Genomic DNA, 25,586 nt, shown 5'->3' on the forward strand with positions numbered 1-25,586 from the left:
CTAAAGTATACAACAGTGAAGACGTTTATATAACCAAAAATAGTTCAGCTTTCAAAATGCTTTATTTGCAATACACTTGCATACTTATACTGATTTTAGGAAACATCTGGGTCAAGATTTTAATGGCTTTTCAGGAATAGAATGGTAGCGTCTTGAAAGTTAATGATATCTACTCCTACTTTGCTTGGCAGCTGTGGAAAAAACTTGATCTTTACTTCCCTCCCCCTCCCCTCTTTATTATTATTGTGCAACGATCACTGTTTCAAAAGATTAGTTAATAGCTAAAATAATCTCATAATTTGCATTGGATATAATCACACTCCCTTCAGTTGTGCAAGATAACCGGTGATGTCTATCCACCTAGATTCTTATATGGTCCCACTGGGTAATATCATTTATTTCTGTGTAAAAATAGAAACCATTAACAACTTCCACTTTCTTCCTGCTTTCTCACCCTGCAGCAATAATTAGTTATGTTCTTTAGGGGTGGGTGAGAGACAGAGAGGTGAAGGAAATAAGGTGGAAGTTTTTGTTTCATAAAGAACTTCAATAGTTTTTTAAACTTGGTTTCATTGTAATTCAAAATGAAGAGCAGAGATGTTTACAGTCTCCATGAAAAGGCCTGAGGCCTCAGTTCTCATGGTTTCTACATAGACATTGCTGAATTCCCTGGGCATTGGCTGTTCTCCTGGGGAACAGCTCAGCATCTGAAAGTCCAGCAGTCCAGACTAACAAACAGCTATGATTATAAGATTTTTTTTAGCTTTGGAGGAGAAGCTAAACTGAAGATACAAGATATGAATTTAAATCTGAGACCTGTGGTCGTTTTTCTGTCTTTTGATATTTTAAGGCATTTTTTAATGAAAATTCTCCCACCCCATGAGCTTTCCCTGAATTTTCAGTGAACAACATAATAGTTTCAGCAGAATAAAAGCATTGTAATAAACCGTGACTGCAGAGAGAAAATCGATCCTGTATTTTAGTAAGATTCATTTTCATGGAAAGTTCTCCGTATCAGTGAAAATAAGTGAATAAAATTTTATATAATGCAAGACTTAATGTGAGCAAAATATGAGGACAAGAAACAACAGTGAGCGTTTGACCCAGCAGACCCACATAACCTGTTCTGCATCTGAAGCAAAAATTCAAATTCCCGTCTGAGCATAAACTTCAGATGTTGGCCCATCATCATGACTTCAAAATGTCTCTCTCATAAAATAAAAATTTTGTATGTATATACAAAGATTTTGTTTGCAATTAAATGAAGTGGAAAAAGTGTGAAAACCCCCAGAAAACTGGTTAGAAATATGAACATATTAAAATATTACATTACTTGTGCTTATATGACTTTCAGAATATATATGTTTTTGTAGATTTCCAGAGGGTTTGTTGACAGAATAAAGGTGTATATATTTGTGTTTATTGAGAAAAATTATTTCAATGCAAATGTACAGTCTCTACTTTATTTACTGTTATAGGAAGATAGTGGTGACATATCCTGATAGAGAGTACAGGGATAGGGGAAAAAAAGAAAAGAAAAAGCATTTCAAGGATTTCTTGCACACTCTGATAAAAGTCTGATTAGCCTATAAGAAGAAAATTTTTCTCCCTGTATCATGAACTTGCTTTGATCGATACTATTCTGTGACAGACCATTTGGTTGACTATGATATGTGGATTTATATCCTCCTTCAAATGTGCCCTTTTGTCCTTTGATAATATTTATTTATCACAGCAGTAACCCTGTTTCATTTTTAATAAAATACCACTTCCTCAAAAGTGAGACTGATGAAATTATTTACTGTAAATTTTGTACCTTTGTAATCCTTGTTTTCTCTTTGTCAAATAATTTATAAACTGATTTCTATCAGGTGATTAACCTTTTGCAAATGCTGAGAGCTATCCAGACGAATTGTCACACTGACTGTAATGGGGCTTCCTATGTATGTGAGTGTTCACAAATGTGAACAGGGCATGTACAAACTGACCTTGTGACTGTATTTATTTGTCAGTTTGCATAAATGCAATTTCTGTATATGTTTTTGCAAAACTGTCCCTTTTACTCTCTGCCATCTGTGATAGGTTGTCATCGTAATGACTGCATTTTAAATAGCAAATGCATTATAGGTTTTGAAATGTGCATGAACCTTTGTGTCTGTGAGACAGAAACAGAAAACAGAATGAAATGTTTGTTGTAACACATAAAATTTGCATGGAAAAGAAATATTAACATTTTTCTACCTTCTTTGACATGAGGTCACTGACAAATATGATAATGTGGGTCACATCTTCCCTTTACTTATGCTATTACGAAACTGAAAAAGCTTGACTGGCTCTAATGAAACACTGAAACTGGAAATTTGGAAACAATGTTGGATACCCATGATCCATACCAGAACTTCACAGTTGTTTTTCCTTTTCACCAGGTTATCTATAAAACTTGGGAAATTAGGTTTATATTAAAGTTCAACTATTAGTTTAAAATATGCAAACTCCCATTACAATGCTGCATTTAGTTGAACATTCCACTTTGATGCACCCTCCAGCTCTTTTCATTTCATCAGAACAAGTATTAAATCAGAAGAATTGTTGAACAGAATGACTGCAACTGAGTATTTTGGAATTTAGGTTAGTCTTCAAGAACAAATTATTTTTGACCATTGACTGCTATTACAAATTATACCTGTCACTTTCACCTTGCAACACTCTAGCTTCTTTATTTATTATGGAGTTTTCTATTCTAATACATCGTGAAAGTAGAATAATATCTGAATCAGGTATAATGTCAAAACTAGATCTCCAGAATTTCCTCTGTCCTACTTAGCTCTGCTGAAACTGCTGTTCGCCCCCCCCGCCCCCGAAATCTCATCATGGACTAAAAACTTCTCCGAAAGTTAGACAAGAGGAGACAAAATCCAAGCTAAGAGGTAAAAATATTCTATAGGACAAGTTTATACACTTTTTAAAAACCTAACAATCCCCCTACAGAGACTGAATTCTGTTAAGCAGTTTACCAAGGCACCCTAAATAATGAAACCTCACTTAAATTTTTTTAGTTTTAAGGAAAACTATATTAAGGGAAAGAATTAGGTAGAATTAGTAGACTGGTCACAGAGGCTGAGCTGGCGTAAAACTCATATATAGTATGTGTTACAGTCTCCCAGTAAAACCAGAGTTTGCTTCATGTCCGATATTTGTAAACATCTGGCGAAATAGTTAAAAAAAATACCTTGTGGAAAGGAGGTGTTTTCTCTGCTGGTGGCATAAGCATCATTAAATCTGCTTATCTGCTTAAAAACTGATTTTGTAGTGAAGCAGGTTTCCCAGACTCATCTTAAACCAATCACCAAAGTGCAAGCACATGCTATGATGGGTATGAAGGAGCCATGCTGTATGGAGGAAACATCAGCCTTTTTATAAACCCACTTTCTTGAATAAACTGATTGTTTTTTGAAAGGAATAAAGAAAAATATAATGCACTGTATCGGCTATGCAATGTAAGATCTGTTATTACTTTAATCTACTTATATTTTAATGTTTCATAGGATGAAATATTTCAGAAAGTTTAAAAATGCAATTCAGTTCAAGGTTCTGAGACAAAGGAGAATGGGAGGATTGACTAAACAGCTCAGAGTTGTAAACTGGAATAGCAACTGAGAACTGACTTTCATTTACCGTATTATTTAGCATATATTTTAATTCCAGTCAGAATACTGCAGCATACTGTATCTTAGTATATGGACATTTTTGTTAGAAATAAGGAAATGCAAAAGTATACAAATGCATTTTTTTGTTTTGTCATCTATTTTTTAAAATACCATTTTCAAGTATAATTAGTTTCACTATGGCTATTTTTTTTAATTCTCCTCATTGTATTCAAAGCACTTCTTTCATCATTTAAATATTTTTGGTTGGGGAGCAGGAGAAAGGAAGGGAGGAAAGAAATGAAAGAATTGTGACTAAAGAAAGTTGGAAAGAAATAATTTTCTTTTTCTGTGCACAAAACAGGTAAATGTAGGTTGCAAATGTTACCAAGATTGTCCTTTCCAACTAGAGAAAATTATTAGAAAATTTTCTGCTATTGTTTTACTTTAGAGGAAAATCTTCCTTTGCTATTTTCAGTTATCTCCAGGAAGTAAACAAAATTTTCAAGATTTATATTTAAAATATTATTTTTCTGCAAGCTTTAATGATATCAGCTTTGACCAAAAAACACTATTAAAAGAAATGAAACATGTTAGCTAACAGCTAACGTGTTAAGCATGTTAGTTGACCAAACATTACTTACAAGTTCACATGATGAGATGCTAATGGATTTGAATTTCGGTGCCATTTTCAATTGGATAAAAGCAAGGGTCAGAGCCCTCTGCATTCCTGTATGAGCTTGAACATTGGTAACACATGTATATTGTGCAAAGCAATTGATTTACTATAATGTAATTATAAGAAATCTGAATTTTTTTTTGTGTGTGTTATATTTATGAAATAACCAACAAACCATTTTACTCCCCTTAGAACCAAAACATTTCATCCTGCCAATACGACACGCAATTGGCATCTGGAGAGGATATACACCCCCCCCCATATATATATATATATAAGGGCCTAGTTACGGCAGAGTTCCTTTTAGAATAGTATAAAAAAAAATCAGAAAGCTGGTTACCACTCCACAAAAAGCTAGGACTAACCTTGCCTGACTGCATAATACTTTCTTATTATATTGATTTATTCTTTCACTATTAAAATAAATCATTTACCAGTTATGAAAACTGACAATCCTCAGCTGTGTTTGTGGTAGAATCACAGAAAAATACAATCACATAGACTATTTCAGAAGTCAACAGTACTACTTGTATCTGATACCAATCACAACTTCTCCTCAGCTGCTTCAAATCTAACAGTTAAGCACAGTGGAAAATATATCTAAGATCTGACTGAGAGTCTTCTTTTTTTCTTTGGAATGAAGTATGAAGACGAGTAGCAGATAGAAGTATTCATTACTGCCTACAATGGCCATTTTTAAATGCTTGTTTATTTCCTAACTTATTTCCTACTTATGCAGAGTGGATGCCACTTTAGCTGCTATTTTTTCTTTCCTGAAACAAGAAAAAAATTAAAAGAAAGCTTAACATCATCATTTAAAAATTAATGTCTTTGCTTAGGAAAACTGTGGTTTCTGAAAGTTTTTCATTAAAGCATTATGTGGTACTGCATAAGTCAATCACTGCCAAAGAATGAGACGTGACAGTCTCTGTGCTCCAGCAGATCCTTCAGCTGCATCCCCTCAGGTACAGGCAGCGCAGCCAAGTGCTCATTGCGCATGGCCTTGAGTGTCTGCATGACTATGATTAAAACATGATCTAAATTGATGAGGATGTTTTCTAATGGTAGGAAGAAAAGATATAAATGCCATGAAACAGTATGACGCCTCTGCTCCAAAAAGCCCAAGACTGGAAAAAACCCAGTTCCATAAAACAGTTCCTCCGAATTAGCATTTTGCTGTGATCAATTAATAATAATTACAACATACATAATTACAATGATGATTCACTTGGATGGGTGACTGATGCATGGCCTTGATCTCTATAGCTTAATGGAGTGGGAGAGCAACTGGGCTGTGACCACTGGATTCATTTGCCACTGATTGTAGGTCAGGACAGTATGAATAAAAGACACAAAAAGGATGCATTTGACACAAAAGAAAGTACAGTGAAACCAGAAGTTCTGGTTTTTTTAAGACTTCTACATGAGAATTAAGGTGTTAAGCAATTTACATAGAGAAGCACAGTAACATATTCTTAGATCTTCATATTATGTTTCATTTTTTATGTAAAACACTTTTGAATTAATTCAAAGTACTTACAGAGTGTGCTTTATCTGTTAGGAAAAGTTGGAAGTATTTATCCATTTTGTTTAACTAGTTTTCTATCTTAAAAAGTTCTGTTAGATATCTCTTTGTAGCTTTATTTTTAACATATCTTTGATGGAGCCCGAAGCTGGGAGAAATTTAATTATCCCTCTTTCTTTCCTTCCTAATTTCTAATAATAAAATAAACTTAGTGATTAAGGCCACAGAAGAGTTGCTGAGATTCACAGCCAACCCTATACTATCTAAATTGGAGAAAACATTCTTTTTACAGTCCTCATCAATGCAGTGCCTGAACAGTCTTACATTTCTGGCTATACTGAATATCAGGTATAATTAGGAAATGACAGGGAAAGATGACATAGTACCAGAATCTACAATACACGTTGCATCATCACATGGCAATTGGGCATGCTGGTGCTGGCCCTGAAGACCAGAAAGATACCCCTCACACAACACTAGCAGAGGGTTAAGCACATCAGCTTGGGGGTTCAAAAGAACCGTGGCCAGCAGATCCAGAGAGGTGATTCTCCCCCTCTACTCTGCTCTCATGAGACCTCACCTGGAGCACTGTGTCCAGCTCTGGAACCCTCAGCACAAGAACATGGACCTGTTGGAGCAGGTCTAGAGGAAGGCCACGAATATGATCAAAGGGCAGGAGCACCTCTCCTACGAAGTCAGGCTGAGAGAGCTGGGGTTGCTCAGCCTGGAGAAGAGAAGGCTCCAGGGAGACCTTATAGTGGCCTTCCAGTACCTGAAGGGGGCCTCTAAGAAAGCTGGGGAGGGGCTGTTTGCAAGGGCATGTAGCGATAGGATGAGAGGCAATGGTTTTAAACTAGAGCAGGGTAGGTTTAGATTAGACATTAGGATGAAGTTCTTTACAATGAGGGTGGTGAGACACTGGAACAGGTTGCCCAGAGAGGTGGTGGAGACCCCATCCCTGGAGACATTCAAGGCCAGGCCTGATGAAGCTCTGAGTAACCTGATCTAGTTGAAGATGTCCCTGCTTACTGCAGGGGGGTTGGACTAGGTGACGTTTAAAAATCCCTTCCAACCCAACACATTCTATGATTCTATGATTCTATGATTTTATGAGTTTACCGTAGTTAGCAGGGCATTAATTGCCTTAGGCAGACACGCAAATTTCCCTGGTATCTCAACTTCACCACAGCTTTGAATTTGAATCCTGGATTTCAAAAAGAAATCTTTTCCACAGATCCATAACCCTCCAGAGAATGGCTGCTTGCATTTTCCTTTACATGAGAAAAGAAGTAATTTATTTATACTAATATATGGCTGGCAAAATATCTCAGGAGGATGGCTCTGTTGCTCTTCCTGTTCAAACTTCGCCACTTGATAGACAGGTGTTTACTGGATTTTTTTGGGCCAAGGAGAGCAAATGGAAAAAGAAACATGAATTTGTAAATAGTAATACAATCATTCAGTTAGAATGAGTCCAAATTCTGATTTCTATTCTAAAATATGCAGAGAAGAAAACTGTATGTAGCAGCTCATACGTTTATTTGCAGAGAACTAAAAGGTGAATGCCTTTGTGAGTTTGCTGCTGCTTTCCATCACACCCCAAGCATGTCAGTGACATAAAATCCCTGTTTGATAGATGTATATGAGCCACTACAGCAATGAAATACATACAGGAAGAGCAAAATAGTGTCATTAAAAAAGTTTCTTATACCATAATACAAAAGCACACTACCTCAGCAGAGCCACTAACCTTTGAAGAGGAACAGGAATGTACTGTTTCTCTCCACCCTGCCTGGAGAGAATACCATAATTCACACCATCAGTTTTCAGTCTATAATTGGTCTTTCTGTTTCTGAACAGTGTATCAGGGATTGCTGTAGCTATCACATGCAGTCACAGGAGGATAAGAAAAAAACATTCTCTGTTTCCTAAGCATTGTCTATTTTCTTCTTACAAAGTCTCAGGAAAATGGAGTCCCAAAGAAATGAAATTAAAACTGTGAAAGAAAAGTAACCTCCACATTTACTTTACATTTCCCTACTGCTATTGTTTCTTGAGCTCTCCCTAGCGACTGCTACATTAGCATGGGTTTATTACTAATATGAAATATATCATATAAAACTGGCTACAAAGTTTGCAACAAAACCTTTTTTTTGTGGTATACTTATTCTCAGGTGTCCTTGCCTCTGATAATATATTTAGAAGGCTTTGTTAATGGGGTCCAAGGGGCACCTTAAGAATTGAACCAACAGAATTCAGGAAAATGATTGTATCTCAAAACATTAAACATGTTCTTCCTAGATAAAACTGAGCTGGTTAAAATAATTTTAAAAAGGTAGTTATTTCCTGTTATAAATTCAATTTTCATTTGAAAAAGACACAAATCCAAATTACAGCACTTATTGAGCAGCTTTAAGCTCCATATCAAGTAATTATCTAGTAAAGGTATACCAAGTAACCAAGACTTTGGCAAGATTTTTGCAGCTATTACCAAAGAATCAAATTTATCAGGCAGTTCCTTTGATGTATCATCATGAAAGATCTTCAGCTTTAAGCATACATCCTTGCTATATCCTAATGATAGCTTTGCTTTACAAACCACAGACTCGGCATATTACAATGAAGTTTTTATTAGTGTCACATTTACTCTGGTTTTCACATACAAAACCACCTTTTTAGCGAGAAAGTTAATGTTAGCTGGTAATGTCCATACTAAGCAGGCTGATTTTTGGTGAACTCAAGTTCAAATACACTGACATGTTAGCAAAAGGGGTTTCAGCATCTTGAACCTACAATCAATCCAGAATCAAAAAAGGTCACATATAAAATCTGTAGTGAAGCCCTAAAACTCTGAGGTTTTTTTGCTTTTTGGTTTTGGTTTTCTGGGTTTTTATCTGGCACAATTGAGACTATGTATTAAACTGTGATATCAAAGACCAACTATTTTACTTAAAAGTGATTGAAAACAACTCCTGTCAAGCATCAAGAAGTCTTATTAAACTTATTTCAGACAGGAGCCAAAAAAAGCTATATTTTAATCAGTAAGTGCTACAAATCAGCTAATTAAAAAGCTCACCAAGAATGCTTGTAGTGATTTATAACCAATTTCTGCCTCCAAAAGCCTTTGACTGGGATAGATAATCACTGCAGGAGTTGGTGAAGGCCAAAGACAGTACAGTTCATGGCATCATTTTAAGTTTTCTTAAAAGTAATTATGTCACTTCATATACAAGAGAATTTGATCATCCTATGAATTACTTAGGCTTCAAGGAGTCTCTGAGCCTGGTAGAGTAAAACTTTAGTATTTTAAATTAAATTCTAAGCCTTCAAGGCTTGGTAGGAACAAAGAGAGGAATTCTGAATGTCTTTTAACAAGTTGGAAAAGAAGCTTCTAGCTATTGAAAAGAAGTTTTTAATAGCTTTAAAAGATGTTCTTAATTTTTGCCACATAAGCTTCTAGATGCATTTTTAAGACCTCTGCTCTAAATCTTCTACTTTAATAGTTTTGCTCTTTTCAGAAAGACAAATGGGACAATTGTCAGAAAAGTTTTTGTGCTGCAAACCACAAAGTTTGCACCTTGCTGTAACTGTGCAAATAATGATAGATTAGCTGCTTTTTAAAATTGAGTATTTCAAGAACTTCAATCAGTAGTTAGGGAAGTTGGTATCAATAACATTTTTAGCAATATCAGCATGAAGTGATTCTCACTGCGCTATAAAGTACAGCGTGTATATTCTGATCTTTTTGATCTTTTCTCTTTCTCAAGTGCTACTGGCAGTAATTTCTGGTTCTTCTTTTTTTTTCTTTTTTTTTTTTTTTTGCCACAGAGCTGTCAAAACCGTACTTAATTGAAACATAAAGAAATCTATGTTGCCACCCCCATATAAAAGCTTTTAAATAAGAATTGTTCTTCCAAAGGTTCTCTTATTTTTCTGCTTTGATGAAAAATGGTTTTAGGTGGCCCTTTTGTTTGCCTAATGGTGCATTTGTTGTACTTTTAGTTATTAGCCTTTTATCTTCCATGTTTCTGAACACCCATGTAAACTGAAGTGTTACAGTCAAGGGCATTTTAAGCCAATATTGTACATAGGGGCACATACCATAATATGAATCTAGTCCCTGGGATTTAGACTTTGACTTTGTGGGAATGCATATTTATTCTCTAAGGTTCAGTTATCACCTGTCATGAGAATTGTAAAGGCATCATGGCCTTTGTCCTCTGATCACACATCACATCACGTCATAATGTTCTAATTCATTGTTATCACACACCTGATTAATACAGGTGTAACTGTGAGTCTAGTGAAAGCCACTGTTTGTAAAGAGTAGTTATTTGACCTTGTAACACTTTAAGACAGTACCATAAAAGCTGATGTTTAGGGACACAGATGACATTGCAAAGCCCTGTCTTCACTATTGGGATACATACTCTGTAGCATTCCCAGTATCCCATAGCAGTGATTCAAACCCAATTCAGGGATCCATTATTTGATTTCTCCTTTGACAACTGCAGCTAACAACTTCAACAGCTCTTTAGAAGTAGCAACCAAGTCAGTGAATTCTGACCCCTTGAACAAAAGGCTGTTCCCCTTTATGACTCAGGAGTGGTGTCATACAAATTAGAAGCAGAAATAAAGGTCATCAGTAATCAAATGAACCACACATTTATTACAATTTTAAGGTACAGGCCCCTAAGTCCTCATTCAGTATTTGCGTTAAGGTTCAATTTCAGAGGCAGCCGTCAGAGGACTGCAGAAGGAAATAGCAACCCTTTTCACTGTCTCTTTCCTGTCTAGACCACTCAACTGTCATACTTTCAGAAAATATCTAGATATATGGATTCCAGAATTTTGCAATGGATTTGCCCAGAGTCTGTCCCAGAAAGGTTCTCCAAATTAGAGCTATTTTTTTTACAGGAATGTAACTCTTTGCATGAAATTTAATAATTAGAAACTTTTAGGTCCTGTGGTTCACTTGAACCATTTTTTCCTTTTATTGTCAAAAAAAAACATTCTTCATGGTAAACTTCTAATAAATCACATTTTTATTTATTCTTGGTAATGTGTAGATATTTTGCAGTGTTATGCCTTTTAGAGAGCTGTGGAATCAAAAGAATTATAACTTTGTTTATGACCCTATGCTGTTTATATTTGCCAGATCTTCTTAAAGAAAAACCTGTCAAAAATCACCTTTTCTGCTACAGTCTGCAGACTCAGCTGAATTTTACTAGAAGCTAAGTATGCTCAACAAAAGAAGAAAACACTCAATGTAATTCAAAATCAAGCTCTGGCTATGTATGCTTAAGTTCTTAATGCACTTCTGTGAAAATCAGTGTTTTTCTCTTTCTCTTCCATTTTCAGAAGATTCTCTCTTCACGATTCACCAGAGTTAAATTATGCACTAGCAATTTCAGCATAATCAAAAGGATTCTGAAGAAAGAAAAGACTGCCCTTCTAAACTGTCATTGTCACCAACAATGGGGTACTCAGACGTCAAAAGTTAGATTGCAGCACTTTAAAATGATCACCTGTTCTTTTCCAAAAGTACACCAGAGGAGAAACGATGGGACAAGCAAATGTGAATGCAGATTTTGAATAAACTGAAGTGTGATAGGGTTCATATGTAAATTTAAGGCTCAAATTTATGGAAAATGGAATTGGTTGCAAAATTCACATCTGGCTTAGATGGCACTTTTCAGGGACATTTAGATTCAGCTAAAGTTTAACCTTGGCATCAGGCTGACACTATTACAAGAATTATAGGATGATAATCTAGTATTATATTCCCTGGCAGAAACATAAAATTGCTTAAGGGATAAATCAAAAATCAAAAAACACCCCCCACCCCCACTACCTGTAAATTAAACACTTGTTTTGAAGTTTTAAAGAAAAACTGAATAGGAAACACTCAGAATACTCTAAAATCATTGCTAGTCTGTACTGATATATGTAAACATGTGATTGCAGTTTAAAGATTTGTTTGATGTTAAACATTTTGATATCCCACACAACCCCATTTAATGGAGCAGGTGATGTAAGAGATCTGACACCTATGTACATATAACAATGTACATAGGATCTCCTTTCCTTCTGTTTATCCTGGTCGCATTCTGGCAGTTAGACTTTTATTATCTCTATCTCTATCTAACTTTCAGTTAGAGAATAACATACTCAAAAACAGAGAAGGGGAAATAAAGGGAGATCTGCACTATTCTTTTTTCCAATAATATGATTTTTCAAAAATGTTTAAATTTTCATTGTATGAAATTAATATTTAATATTTTCACCTAGAGAAGCAAGCAAAATAAGCATTGTGTGACCCTACAATGCTTTAAGCATAAAAGTGAATTATGCAAGTTAATTAACATTTCATCTAACTTCCAGTTTTTCATTTTCCCTTTCTTTTCCCACAAGTTCCAGACACCAGCATAACTAAGAGACTTTCTTTGAGCTATCACACATGCTTTCCTAAAGGGCTAATTTCAATAAGCAAAAAATGTTAAGTCACTTCATGAAAGAAATAACAACAACAAAAAAAATCCTGTGTTCTGATAAAAGACTAATTTAGGAAGAATTTTGGGAGAAATTTAGAGCAAATAGTAGTTCTAGCTTCATACTTCCTCTCTGTATCTATTTGAAAGTGGCCAATAAACCCATGTGGTGCTAAACACTTAAAGCACTATCAAGATTGTGGTAAATGAAAATGTGAAATTCTGTGTTTACGATCTTAAGCTGGTCAATATAACACACACTAGGTTTTTCTTGTTGTGAAAACAGACAACACATAGGAGGTTGCAATGATCTTTCCAGTTGAAATAAAATTTTTATTAATTGTTTTTCCTATTTGCACTCCCTAGTCCAGAACCATCTTTTCACCTTCCACCATTTTAAACATCTATATGGAAGTAGCGATAATATGTTTACTGTCATGTCTGAAATACTGCAAAAGATGGATGATATTATGTCATCCATCCAAGATATTATACATATCTAGCTAATACTGGTATTCTAATGCCTATGGACCACAGAATTCATTATGTACTCGTCACAGGAAGTGTACTTGGATTTGAGATAGTTTCTAAAGAACTGAAATAGCACTGCAGGTATTAGTCTTTTCCTTAGGTTTTTAGCAACTTCCGAGTGTTCTAAACTCTGAGAGTTATAAAATGTACAACATCTATAGCTAATCAAGAAATAAAAAAGACTGTGTTTTACAGACTGACATAGGAATAGAAAACTCATTGGGACCATCTGGAACATTGAGTCCATTTTCTATGCGGAAACCATAACATAGATATCTATTTTTAAAAGAGGCTCTCAGAGCATCTATTCCACAAAAGCAGAGAACCTACTTTTTACTCAAGTTCAGAGGGAAAAAAAGTGAAGTTGAGATGAAGATCATTAGAATGAAAAATTCATTTAAGTGAAAAGTTGTCAGTGATCTAAGAAGAATTATTGTTTTGCTTTTGAAAAAGAGATGCGTTTAAGGAACACTGGCAAAAAAAGCAAGAAATAAAACAGTATGGGCAAGCTCGAACTCTGGATTTTCCCGAAAAAAAGAGTCACAGTTTTGACATTAGTGCTCATAGCACTCACTGATGCTATGTTGGGTAATGCCGAAGAAGTCCAACATGGTAGACTGTTTTAACAATTACACAGAAGCGTATTTGCCTCATTAATGAGAGATAAGAATGTTTTGTTAGGTTCTTGAGGATGGTGAATCTGATATGTGATTTGAAAGGCTAAACTCAAACTCCAGTGCTAATAAGAGGGGGCTTGATTTGTTTGGTTTGGGTTTTTCGGGTTGTTTTTCATTGGTTTTTTTTTTTTTTTTTTTTTTAACAATGGAACAATGCCACTAATAGAGGAATTAAAACTGCTTCTGTTTGGAATTTGGTGTTATCTAATATATTTCCCTGGGACTAAGAGAGATATTAAGGAAAATAAAAATGACAGAATATTCTCCAACAACCCAACTGCAACTGACTTGTTCATAGAACTATGAAAGATGAATCAACCAGTCTGAAATAAAAACATCTCAGTGCTCATCTGTGGAATGATATTGCCATTGCAAATAGTTTCTAGAAAATTTTTAATGACAACATAGCAATTTTATGAAGCCAATTGCAGGACAATTTATACATCATATATAGCTCAATTTTTGCAAAACATTTGTCAGATGACATGTCAATCACAGCATGCTAGTCAGTGTTCAGAATGAGGAACTCAATCTTCATATCACAAAATACCACAAAGAAAGAACAAAGGAAAACAGATGGGGAAAAATAAAAGGATAGGAATGAAATTACGCAATGATTTTTTTCTCTTTGCTTCGTTCTGTGTCTTCTTTACTTCTTCTGTTTTTTCATGTTCCTTTTTTTGTCCCTTGATTTTTTCCTTCATCTTGCTGTTGTATTTTTTATTAATAGCATACTATTATTGTGCCTGAATCTTTCCAAGTTCTTTCTGGGGGCTATTTCTCGTAGCAAATAAAAGATAAAAGCTAGCTGTGTTGCACATTTCTTCTCTGATGTCTTTCATGTTTGGACTTTCTTTGGAAAATATTAATAATAATGCTAGACTAACATCTCCATCTTGTCAATTCTTTGTCTAATTGTCATCGTTTTTTCTCTGACTTCAGAGATCCACAAGTCCAAATTGGTGTCTTGGTTTTTTAAAGACTGTCTTTAGTTCTCTGGCCATGAATCAATTTTAAATTAAAACAATGAGTTTTGTAGTATTACTTTCAACTGCAAAATGTTAAAAGACTTTGAAGACTTAAAGTGGCAAAACATGACCCCACAGAGCATGGGTCCTCATCTATTGCATTTAAGAATTCTTTGGAAATGTCACATAGTACCAAACCATTATCATGGAAACTGTTGTTAATGCTGAAACCAGTTATGAGAAAAAGGGTGAGTCTCTGAGATTTCTGACTCAAGCTTTAACAGGAAAGTGAATAAGTTAGATATAAAATCATAGATGTGAATACAATTTACATTAGAGCAGTAAATTTTAGAAGAGCTCCAATAACTATGACCGAAGCTAGATGAAGTGACTAGTGGAGTTTCACAGGGAAACAAAACAAAACTCAGTGGTAGAGGAGGTGGTGCACTTGACGTAATAGATTCATTTCTTATTAATATACGTTGCATGATGCATATGAACTTACAGAATATCTCAAGTGTTAAATTCAGAAGCCTTGGACTCCCAGTTTTATCCTGTACCCAATTTCTGTTGTGATTCTCAGTGTATGCAGTAAAGTTTCAAGGCAGAGTATTGCTCTGCCTGCAATACTAGTGCCTCCCAATAGTTAATCACCTTATGTACAGAGAAGGGGGAAATTGCTTTGAATGCATAAAGAATACAGATTATGAGAAGACATTCTGACATGGACTGGTGTCAGTTCATTCTGAACTGAAGGACTCTTGGTTTGCGTGCAAGCTTTTACCTGGATTGGTGCCATAGCAAAATGCTACGTACTAGGATGCCCTGTCCATATAAACCAAGGCACTGTGGTAGAAATGTTTGGCATCTGGTATCAATTGCAAGTGGTTTTAATTGGTAAAATATACAGTAAAGCTATGCTTTTTTGATTGCTTAAGCCTAGATTTGATTGCTTAAGCCTTCTCTGGCTTGTATCAGGAATAGCGTGGCCAGCAGGAGTAGGGAAGTGATCATGCCTCTGTACTCGGCACTGGTGAGGCCTCACCTCAAGTACTGTGTTCAGTTCTGGGCACCTCTGTACAAGAGGGACATAGAAGTGCTGGAGCGTGTCCAGAGGAGAGCTACCAGGCTGGTGAGGCGTCTGGAGACCAGGTCATATGAGAAGAGGCTGAGGGAACTGGGCATGTTCAGTTTGGAGAAGAGGAGGCTGAGGGGAGACCTCATTGCCCTCTACAACTACCTCAAAGGAGGTTGGAGAGAGGTGGGTGTTGGCCTCTTCTCCCAAGTAAATAATGACAGGACCAGAGGAAATGGTCTGAAGTTGCGGCAGTGGAGGTTTAGATTAGATATTAGGAAGAATTACTTTACTGAAAGAGTGGTCAGGCACTGGAACAGCCTGCCCAGGGAGGTGGTTGAGTCACCATCCCTAGAGGTGTTTAAGAAACATCTAGATGTGTCACTTCAGGGCATGCTCTAGTGGCGGAGATTGTAGGTTGTTTGGTTGGACTCGATGATCTCAAAGGTCCTTTCCAACCATGAAGATTCTATGATTCTATGACTTACAGATCTGTTTGTGTCAGGAGGCACGTTTGTTTTTCTCCTTTGTGCTTTTGTTTCCCAATTTCTATCCTACATCTCTGTCACTCCAATCTCTGTTATCTCTGAAAACCTTTCTGACATTTTTGAAATGTCATCACTAAATATGTCAGATTCAGCACTTCTTTTAACATTTCTGTCGTCTCTCTATTTTTTAAGGTCTGGCCTAGTATCCCCTAAAATATTTTCTTGTATGTATTCATTCATTTTTGATGGCTTCCTTTTCTTCCCTCCTATTGTAAATGCTCCAGAGTGAGTACGTACTTCAGATACTCACAGAACTGTACAAGCTACATGATTATGAATTTCTAAACTAGAATTATATACCAGACAACAGTCACTCAGTCTTACTATATTACTACATTGTTCCAGATGCAAACATGATCATTTTGCCATTTTTTTTAAAGCAGAATTTTGTAACTTTGTAACACCCACTACCACATAAAACCAATTATTTTAATGATTACTGGAGGTTGCTTTTCCAAAGCTGTGCCGTGATGCTTTTTCCCAGTACTTGTTTTCTGTCTGTTGCATGCCAGCTTCTGAGATCACAAACCCACTCCCTTACTGCAATCTACTGCAGCAGCCACTCCTAGTACTTCTCCTTCACAAACTCTGAAGACTCCATGGCAGTAACCAAAATAGTTACTGATTTCTACTGTTTTTCTCTCCTTAGCCTAGACTCTGTTGTACTCCCTCTTACTGAAGCTGGCTTCCTTACCCCATCACCGTGCCATATTCTGTTCTGATAATGCCTCCATGGATTGTACTATTGACCTCTGTTAAAAACAATAAAACCCCATTTTGCTAATATCTAAGTCCGGATGATTTTATTGTACTTTCACCAATGCTACATCATGCATTAAATGAGCTTGTTGGTGTTGGCTGAGGTCTCTGTGTTAATGACAGCTGGAGAGAAATCTGGACCTTTCTTTGCAGCAGGTGACAAATAACGAGTTTCCTGGAAACCTGACGCCTGAAAAACTCCAGTCACTCAAAGTAAGATTCACAGTGTCTGCACACAGGTAAAGAAAACTGTTCCATAAAGCTATAAGCCTCTGTACAATAAATGGAAGTAGATGCCTCTTAATTGAGGTGCTCTGAGGTGCCCTTTGGAGATGCCTACTTTTATTCTTTGGATATATAGTGAGCCTAGGCAATTAACTGAGGCTCACAAATTAGGTGTCTAATGTAGACACCGTGAAAAAAAACACCCTTCCATAGATATAACCAAATATTATGCATTGCAATCCATAGGTCTAATGAATGCCTTTGGAAAAGACCCCAGCTGGAAAGAAAAATAACAACTTTAAAACAACTTCAATTTTATATTCATACAACTTTGGTTTTCTTTTTTAAAAATACATCAGGCAATGAATTTCCAACTAATTTGGAATTCTGCATAGTTGACTACTTATGAATCACTAGTATATACATATTCTATAAGATACCATTTATGTCTGCATAGAAATAAACCTTTTTGAAGGTCATCTTTTCTTCTTCTCTGATACTCTAAATGATTCCTATTTCCATGTAAAAGGGTCCTTATATTTATATCTGGGGGCTAAATTATATCTAATAGGCTTATTCTATCTTGACCTAGATTTAGACAAAAAAACCCTGAATCTTTTCCCATTAACAATACCAATTATGGAACAATCCTATTATAATGAAGCAAAAAGCACTAGAGGTTTTTTTTTTGTTTTTTTTTTTTGTTTCTTTTTTTTTTTTTCTGTATGATAACAGTAATTCGTGCATCTTCCAAGTTAAATACATGGAAAAAGCATAGACTGCTGCAAATCACACAGGATGTTTGCCAGGCTGCGCTGTGGAGGATGCTGTACGTCAGTGATACATTGGTTTGGAGGGCAGCCGTTTGCTACACTTGTCACTTCTGCCACTATCTAACCACATGTCTTAGATGTATAATAAACCCAACTTCTGTCTGGGCTTAATCACCATACTTCAAAGGCTGTAAATAGTTTTCTTTTAGCTTATTTTAAATCATGAGCAAGAAGTAATGACAGGGGGTTTAGAGATGGGAAATAAATAGTAAAAATGGGAATGTAGACTAATAAGACATAAAAATCAAGCTAATTTTCATTCCTTAAGAAAATTTATATTTTGATTAGTAGCAAATGCTAATGAACTCCAAGAAATCAAAATTGATCTGTAGATATATTTTATACTTCATCTGTATACATACCTGTTAAAAACCTTGCCACCATAGTCAGCTTTGCACACTGCCTGTATTTAAGCTCAATAAGACACCTGCCCTATTAATGAATTAATGCTCTTAAAAAATTGTTTTAGCGTTTTAAGACGCTACTTAAACAGAGAAGAAAAAAAAAAGTGGGATTCTAGTGTTTTGCTTTTACTTAGTGTTTTGCCTGTCATAGTAAGTAAATTTAATCTGCATTATTAGTAACTGTCAACAGCATACTCTGAGCAGAAGGCAAATACAGCAGGTGGTAAAAAAAGGAGATGGCTGAAAGCAGAAAAGCAAAACAAATGATTGCCAGGAACTGCTAATCTAGTTATGCATAAATTTAAGACAAATTAAAATGCGTGCAAAGCTTTCACTGAAGGTGAATACTTGACAGAAAAGAAGATAAACTGACCAATTATTATTACAAGACCATTTCTCAGAAAGCTCAAGTGCTAAAACCCCTTTATAATCTTCTAATTGCTTTAATACAACTTCTGTAAACTTAACCTGTCAGACTTTTTGAACCTCCTAAGTGATGGCTCATCAGACAACGAACTTATGACAGAGAGGACTTGCTTTATTTACTAACACGTAAAATAGGTGACTCATCCAGTTTACTATATCTTTCAGTTGTCAACATTTAAACTTTTAAAATGTTTTTGCAGGTAATTAGCATCCATATGATCTCTCTTGTGACAGTTAAAGGTATTAAAGAAAACACCCTCAAAAGACTTACAGAGAGTCATAAAAATCATGCTGGCTGACTATTTTATATTTCATAATCATCTGTTTTTCAATAACCCACCAAAAAAGGGTATGCAGACAATTAGGAATTTGCCAAAGAAGAAAAGTCTGTCATCTTCTTTGCTTTTTCTTCCATTTCTGATGCTGTGGGGGGATGGGAGACAGCTCCCCAGAGTCTGGAGGGCAATATGCCTGTAGCCCAGCACAGAATTTCACTTGTCCCAAATCTCACTTATTCTTCATGCCAGATATTCAACTTTTGGCACTCAATAGAAATGCCTTCAAAATAAATGGTTATAATGGGGGTTGAAGATAGCTTGACCTTAAAGCATTGGGTGGCTGCTGCTAAACGGTTCTTAAAATTCCTCTAATCTCAGTGGAACAAGTGCTGGGTTTGGCAGTGCCAGGTTAATGGTTGGACTTGATCTTAAAGGTCTTTTCCAACCTAATCGATCCTGTGATTCTATAATTCTATATTTATTCTTTGCTTTCACCTGAATGGTGCAACAAGGGGGTCAAGCCGTCCTTGGTAATGAAGGGCAGTAAGGCTCATTTCAGAAAGGATCCAATTGCAAACGCCAGTTGCATCGAGTCTGTAACACCAGTTACTCGACCTGCCACTGGTGACAGTGGGAGTCAGGGCAGCCATTAGCAGCATAGCAGAGATAACGCCAGGATCCTTTGGAGCTGCTAAACTTCTAAGGAAAGGAGTTACAGAAGAACTCCACAGGAGCTGTGCAACATGCAGGGATGCTAGTGTTCAGATACTGCAGCATAATTAAGGCAACTGGGGCACAATGTTTCACGTTGTTTAGAACAAAATCCTAGATAAAGTCAGTCTTTGGTTATGTTTTGCATAAAAGCTTTTCTCTTTTGACGGTTCAACAAGACAGATGGTCTCAGAGGTCTGTCACCACTTCACAGAACTTGGTAAAGAACTCTTTTTTTTTTTCAGTTGTGATGTCTAAATTACTTACATTTTTTAATTTTGAATGTTACAATTAATAATTATGTTTAAGTAAGCTGAGTAGTTTTATTTGAGGACCGCAAAAGAAAAGCTTTCATCCTACTAGACTTTGAAAATCACCTTAAAGCTTACCCTCAGGAGTTTTAATTATATTGAAGGGACAGTTACCTTCCTGCTTTTTTGACATGAATTTTGCTGTATTTCTTATGAGAAAGTGCTTTTTACTTTACTGATGTAAACTATTCATGAATGCATAAGTGAGTGTGGGGATAGGCAATAGTCACACAAGAGATATATCTCCATTCCCGGCTGCATCTGAGTCACAAGTAAGAATATGTTCTTGTTAATATGTTCCTCCTCATTTTAAAGTCTAATTATTTTGGATCGATATAACTGGAAAAAATTAAAGAGTCATTCTATGAGCTTCCTATCACTGTTAGTCCTGTTAGGGCTGTTGAGCCTTGCAGCACAGATTTTATGGGATAGTATCAATCTCTTGTATTAAAGAAAAACAAAAAGGAACACTCCCTTCCTGCAGTTTAAAGCAAGAGAACTTGAAAGGAGAATAAAGAGAAATAAACTGCCACAGTTCCTTTTGTTTTCATTAATAAAAAAGTACTTCTCTTTGCTGACCCAGATATGTATGCATTTCCCTATGCAGTTTACTGTTAAACTGTAAGATTCACAGCCATAAGTGGACACCGAGGGAAGAAAAGAGAACTTGATTTTTTAAAAGTATTAACAGTTTTATTACTATTAGCAAGGCTTGTACCTTAGCAAAAATGACTCCTGATAAAACAGAATCAAATCTTACAGTTTAAAGTGTAAATTCTCCTTGTTGCTATAGAGAATGGCTCCTATGCGAACAGGTCTGATAATAATTACACATGATAGTGTATAATGGAATGGGAAGGATTCATCTTTCTTTAAAGCAGCAGGTATGTCTCCTTCCTCTCATAGTGTCAAACCTAGATGGAGATAGTGATCAAACATGGTGTGACAATTTCCACAATGTCTCCTTCTGGGAGCTATTAAAATTCAACTTATGCACAAAAAAAGTCTTGAGTGCCTAGCCTGGTAAAAATTGTATGTCATCATCTAGGAAATGTGGAATTAAATCTTGCCAAACAATAGAAAACATATTTCATAGGCAGTTTCGCGTTTTTGTTTCTTCTCTGAAATAATTTTTTTTGTCAACAGCTTTCTATGAGCTAGTTGAAAATGATGGGTAAATCAGCTCTCCAGGGTCTCAGCCTGGAGCTTCCTCTTTGTACTAGCATCATATAGACATGCTCAGTTCTAAAACCATCAAGGGCAATCCATTTCCAGAAAGCAGAAGACAAAGTTAAATGGTTGGAGATCGACTAAAAGAAGAAGTGTGACATTGCCCAGGACTCCCAGGACCAGCTTGCCGAAACAATAAAAATTATTGCAACTCAGATTCCAGACCTGCGGTAGTCATCTGGAGGCTTTATTGCCTTTATAAGATCATACCAACACGCTCTGAATTTGTGTGATAATAAGAGAGTATTCTTCATGAAAGGTTTCTAATAAAGAGCAGTTCTTGAGAGTTTACTTACTAAAGGCTTTTTCTTAATTCTTATTAATAAGGAAAGAGCTATGTCATACTCTACAAAGAACATTTAATTAGGACACAATAAGTACATTTAAGCCGTCAATGTTTACCTACATTAAACAACAAGAGGAGTTCAACAGGAAGCACAATGTCCAGGAACATGAGCAGGAGATCTATACATGATATTGTGCACTGTCCCAGGCTGATTGACAGCTTTGCCGCAAGGCTGTGAAGGGGAAGGTAAACCTGACTTCAAACTTGAGCTGACTGACACAGGTAACTCATGAGATGAAGGAGACTGGACCCTTGTCTCTGATGGGGGTAGAAGGAAGAACCTTGTCCCAACCTCTGAACTGCCCCTACACAAGGCTCTGGTGTTGGAGAATGAAGAGCATGTGAATAACAGACAGAAGCCAACCATGCAAAGTCGATCCAGCCACCCACCCATCTTAAAACCAGTGCCACCAGAAAAGCACATAAGGCATTAGTAATTGGAGATTCCTTGCTTAGAGTCACCAAAGCATCCATTTGCCCTTCAGACAATATGTTTAGAGATGATTGCTGCCTACCAGGAGCTCATATTCATGACGTTAATGAAAGGCTGCTAACTCTGGTGAATGCTACAGATTATCATCCGCTCCTACTATTCCATGTAGGGTCTAATGATACTGCGATGAAGCAATTTAGAACCATCAAAAGAGACTCTATGTCCCTTGGAGCAATGTTAAAAGGATCTGGAGCACAGGTGGTGTTCTCCTGTGTCCTCCCAGTCAGAGGAAGGGAGTTCAGGAAGAAGGAGACAAATTGAACAGGTGAATGCCTGGCTGCATGGCTGGTGCCGTATTCTATGGTTTTGGCTTCTATGATCATGGACTGACCTTTGAGAAGGCAGGTCTGTTGGGAGCTCGTGGGGTTCAACTGGCCAAGTGGGGCAAGGAGATTTTTGCCAACAAGATGGATAGACTTTTAAGAACTTTAAACTGGACTCAATAGGGGAAGGGGGTGGAACTTTGAGCAACAGAGAAGAGCCAGGCGTTATTGATGTATAAGGAACCACCAGAGAAACACCTGTTAATTTCTCAAAGGAATTAGGGCTCTCTCCTCCAAAAAGATGACAAGGTTGGTAGCCCAACTGAAGTGTCTCTTAACCAATATACATAGCATGGGTTACAAACAGGAGTTCGAAGTCACTGTGTGCATAGAAAGCTGTGATCTAATTGCTGTCATTGAGATGTGGTAGGACAAATCACACAACTGGAACGTCACAATCAATGGCTGTAAAACATTCAGGAGGAGCAGGCAAGGAAGGACGGGTGGATGTGTAAAAAAAATCAACTGACCGCACAGAGCTGTCTTTGAAAAACAGTGATGAACAAGTTGAGAGCTTGTGGATAAAAATTAGGGGCCAAGCCTTGTGGCTGATATTTACTACAGGCTGTCTGATCAAGGGGAGCCTTTTAATGAAGCATTCTTTCTTCACTTACAGGAAGCATCATGCCCACAAGCTCAGATCTTTCTAGAGGACTTCATTCACCCTGACCTCTGCTGCAAAAGCAGAACAGCAATCTGTATTAACTATATCAATACAGGAAACACGTTCAAAGCTGCAGCATTTAACTTTATGCATTTTATTTTTGTGTTTAACATGATTTAGAAAAATAAATAGTAAGAGTTATGGCATCAGCATGGCTTCCTGAAATGACAGCTGCCTGTCAACAGCATGGCATTTTTTAGCAAGAAGTGATTCCAAGACCATCACATATTTGTTAGAACATAAATAAAGCAATTCATTTTGAATGTTTACTTGTTAACCTAGTGGAATATATACATGAACATTAAAATGCAAAACTGTAGCTGACACTTTGATCCTGAACATGGCACTCTACTGTAGTGAAACAAGTCTTAACTCTACATGCAACCACAATTAATTTTTTTTTTTTTCAGATTATTCCTTATAGCAAGAGTTTCTGTGTGAAGAATACCCGTGGTACTCACTGTCATTGCAAAAGTATTGGAGACACTGTTATGCTCCTGACAAGTCTATAAGAAGTGAAGGCTTAGGGTATTTTGCTGGTGCTCTCAAAACCAACCACAAAATAGATTTATATTTATAAACTGTATTAACCACTATAAAAGAATGATTTCTCATAGGCATCCTGTTTAGGAGCATGGTTGAGAGTGTCCCTTGGGAGGCAGTTTTGAAGACCAAAGGTGCCCAGGAAAGCTGGTCATACTTCAAGCAGGTGCTCTTAGAAGCACAGGTGAAGGCCATCCCCATGTCCCGAAAGACGAGCCGACGGGGAAGAAGGCCAGCCTGGCTAAATAGAGAGCTTTGGCTGGACCTCAGGAAAAAAAGGAAGGCTTACATTCTCTGGAAAAGGGGCTTAGCAACTTATGAGGATTATCAAGATATAACAAAGCTATGCAGGGGGAAGATTAGAAGGGCCAAAGCTCAATCAGAACTCAGCTTGGCCACTGCAGTTAAAGATAACAAGAAGAGATTTTTCCAGTATATCAACAGAAAAAGGAAAACTAGGGAAAATATAGGTCCACTGATGAATGAGACGGGTGCCCTAGTGGTGGAAGACACAGAGAAGGCAGAGTTACTGAATGCCTTCTTTTCTTCGGTCTTCACTGATAAAGCCGTCCCTCACACATCCCATACCCTGGAGGCAAGGGGGAAGGTCTGGAGAGAGGAAGATTTTCCCTTAGTTGAGGAGGACCGGGTCAGAGACCACTTGGCCAAGCTGGACATTCATAAATCCATGGGCCCTGACAGGATGCACCCGCGAGTGCTGAGAGAGTTGGCAGATGTTATCGCTAGACCGCTCTCCATCGTCTTTGAAAAGTCATGGGGAACAGGAGAGGTGCCTGAGGACTGGAGGAAGGCTAACGTCACTCCAATCTTCAAAAAAGGCAAGAAGGAGGACCCAGGGAACTACAGGCCGGTTAGTCTCACCTCTGTCCCTGGGAAGGTAATGGAGCGACTCATTCTGGATGTCGTCTCCAAACACATAGAGGAACAGGAAGTTATTGGAAGTGGTCAGCATGGATTTACCAAGGGCAAATCATGCCTGACCAATCTGATAGCTTTCTATGATGTTATAACGGGTTGGCTGGATGAGGGGAGAGCCGTAGATGTCATCTACCTTGACCTTAGCAAGGCTTTTCACACTGTCTCCCATAACATCCTCATTAGGAAGCTGAGGAAGTATGGGCTAGACGAGGTTACAGTGAGGTGGATTGAGAGCTGGCTGAGTGACAGAACCCAGAGGGTTGTGATCAGCGGCACAGAGTCCAGTTGGAGGCCTGTAACGAGTGGTGTCCCTCAGGGGTCAATACTTGGACCAATTTTGTTCAATATATTCATTAATGACCTAGATGAGGGGACAGAGTGTATCCTCAGCAAGTTTGCTGATGATACCAAGCTGGGAGGGGTGGCCGACACTCCAGAGGGCCGTGCTGCCATCCAGCGTGACCTGGACAGGCTGGAGAGCTGGGCAGAGAAGAACCTAATGAGGTTCAACAAAAGCAAGTGTAGGGTCCTGCACCTGGGAAGGAAGAATGCCAAACACCAGTATATGTTAGGGGCGGACATGCTGGGAAGCAGCTCTGAGGAGAAGGACCTGGGGGTCCTGGTAGACAGCAAATTATCCATGAGCCAGCAGTGTGCCCTTGTCGCCAAGAAGGCCAATGGCATCCTGGGCTGCATAGGGAAGACTGTGGCCAGTAGGTCGAGGGAGGTCATTCTTCCCCTCTACTCTGCACTGGTGAGGCCACAACTGGAGTACTGTGTCCAGTTCTGGGCTCCCCAGTTCAAGAGGGACAGGGAACTACTGGAGCGAGTCCAGCGAAGGGCAACCAAGATGATTGTGGGACTGGAGCACCTCCCTTATGAGGAAAGGCTGAGAGAGCTGGGACTCTTTAGCCTGGAGAAGAGAAGGTTGAGGGGGGACCTGATTAATGTTTACAAGTACCT

Source organism: Rissa tridactyla, chromosome 2 (assembly GCF_028500815.1).
Source record: "Rissa tridactyla isolate bRisTri1 chromosome 2, bRisTri1.patW.cur.20221130, whole genome shotgun sequence".
In the NCBI taxonomy this organism is placed as follows: domain Eukaryota; kingdom Metazoa; phylum Chordata; class Aves; order Charadriiformes; family Laridae; genus Rissa; species Rissa tridactyla.